This window comes from Piliocolobus tephrosceles, chromosome 9 (assembly GCF_002776525.5).
Source record: "Piliocolobus tephrosceles isolate RC106 chromosome 9, ASM277652v3, whole genome shotgun sequence".
Taxonomy (NCBI): domain Eukaryota; kingdom Metazoa; phylum Chordata; class Mammalia; order Primates; family Cercopithecidae; genus Piliocolobus; species Piliocolobus tephrosceles.
Window position 1 is genome coordinate 88,781,321 of NC_045442.1, and position 2,713 is coordinate 88,784,033.

Genomic DNA, 2,713 nt, shown 5'->3' on the forward strand with positions numbered 1-2,713 from the left:
GACAGATAAAACCACAAAGATGGGGAAAAAGCAGGGCAGAAAAGCTGGAAATTCAAAAAATAAGAGCGCATCTCCTCCTGCAAAGGAGCACAGCCCATCGCCAGCAACGGATCAAAGCTGGTCAGAGAATGATTTTGATGAGATGAGAGAAGAAGGCTTCAGTCCATCAAACCTCTCAGAGCTAAAGGAGGAATTACGTACCCAGCACAAAGAAACTAAAAATCTTGAAAAAAGAGTGGAAGAATTGACAGCTAGACTAATTAATGCAGAGAAGGTCATAAACGAAATGACAGAGATGAAAACCATGTCACGAGAAATACGTGACAAATGCACAAGCTTCAGTAACCGACTCGATCAACTGGAAGAAAGAGTATCAGCGATTGAGGATCAAATGAATGAAATGAAGCGAGAAGAGAAACCAAAAGAAAAAAGAAGAAAAAGAAATGAACAAAGCCTGCAAGAAGTATGGGATTATGTCAAAAGACCAAATCTACGTCTGATTGGGGTGCCTGAAAGTGAGGGGGAAAATGGAACCAAATTGGAAAACACTCTACAGGATATCATCCAGGAGAACTTCCCCAACCTAGCAGGGCAGGCCAACATTCAAATTCAGGAAATACAGAGAACGCCACAAAAACACTCCTCCAGAAGAGCAACTCCAAGACACATAATTGCCAGATTCACCAAAGTTGAAATGAAGGAAAAAATCTTAAGGGCAGCCAGAGAGAAAGGTCGGGTTACCCACAAAGGGAAGCCCATCAGACTGACAGCAGATCTCTCGGCAGAAACTCTACAAGCCAGAAGAGAGTGGGGGCGAATATTCAACATTCTTAAAGAAAAGAATTTTAAACCCAGAATTTCATATCCAGCCAAACTAAGTTTCATAAGTGAAGGAGAAATAAAATTCTTTACAGATAAGCAAATGCTTAGAGATTTTGTCACTACCAGGACTGCCTTACCAGAGACCCTGAAGGAAGCCCTAAACATGGAAAGGAACAACCAGTACCAGCCATTGCAAAAACATGCCAAAATGTAAAGACCATCGAGGCTAGGAAGAAACTGCATCAACTAATGAGCAAAATAACCAGTTAATATCATAATGGCAGGATCAAGATCACACATAACAATATTAACCTTAAATGTCAATGGACTAAATGCTCCAATTAAAAGACACAGACTGGCAAACTGGATAAAGAGTCAAGACCCAACAGTCTGCTGTCTTCAGGAGACCCATCTCACATGCAGAGACATACATAGGCTCAAAATAAAAGGATGGAGGAAGATCTACCAAGCAAATGGAGAACAAAAAAAAGCAGGGGTTGCAATCCTAGTCTCTGATAAAACAGACTTTAAACCATCAAAGATCAAAAGAGACAAAGAAGGCCATTACATAATGGTAAAGGGATCAATCCAACAGGAAGAGCTAACTATCCTAAATATATATGCACCTAATACAGGAGCACCCAGATTCATAAAGCAAGTCCTTAGAGACTTACAAAGAGACTTAGACTCCCATACAATAATAATGGGAGACTTCAACACTCCACTGTCAACATTAGACAGATCAACGAGACAGAACGTTAACAAGGATATCCAGGAATTGAACTCATCTCTGCACCAAGCGGACCTAATAGACATCTATAGAACTCTCCACCCCAAGTCAACAGAATATACATTCTTCTCAGCACCACATCACACTTATTCCAAAATTGACCACATAATTGGAAGTAAAGCACTCCTCAGCAAATGTAAAAGAACAGAAATTATAACAAACTGTCTCTCTGACCACAGTGCAATCAAACTAGAACTCAGGACTAAGAAATTCAATCAAAACCGCTCAACTACATGGAAACTGAACAACCTGCTCCTGAATGACTACTGGGTACATAACGAAATGAAAGCAGAAATAAAGATGTTCTTTGAATCCAATGAGAACAAAGATACAACATACCAGAATCTCTGGGACACATTTAAAGCAGTATGTAGAGGGAAATTTATAGCACTAAGTGCCCACAAGAGAAAGCAGGAAAGATCTAAAATTGACACTCTAACATCACAATTAAAAGAACTAGAGAGGCAAGAGCAAACACATTCAAAAGCTAGCAGAAAGCAAGAAATAACTAAGATCAGAGCAGAACTGAAGGAGATAGAGACACAAAAAACCCTCCAAAAAATCAATGAATCCAGGAGTTGGTTTTTTGAAAAGATCAACAAAATTGACAGACCGCTAGCAAGATTAATAAAGAAGAAAAGAGAGAGGAATCAAATAGACGCAATAAAAAATGATAAAGGGGATATCACCACCGACCCCACAGAAATACAAACTACCATCAGAGAATACTATAAACACCTCTACGCAAATCAACTAGAAAATCTAGAAGAAATGGATAATTTCCTGGACACGTACACTCTTCCAAGACTAAACCAGGAAGAAGTTGAATCCCTGAATAGACCAATAGCAGCCTCTGAAATTGAGGCAACAATTAATAGCCTACCCACCAAAAAAAGCCCAGGACCAGATGGATTCACAGCTGAATTCTACCAGAGGTACAAGGAGGAGCTGGTACCATTCCTTCTGAAACTATTCCAATCAATAGAAAAAGAGGGAATCCTCCCTAACTCATTTTATGAGGCCAGCATCATCCTGATACCAAAGCCTGGCAGAGACACAACAAAAAAAGAGAATTTTAGACCAATCTCCCTGATGAACATC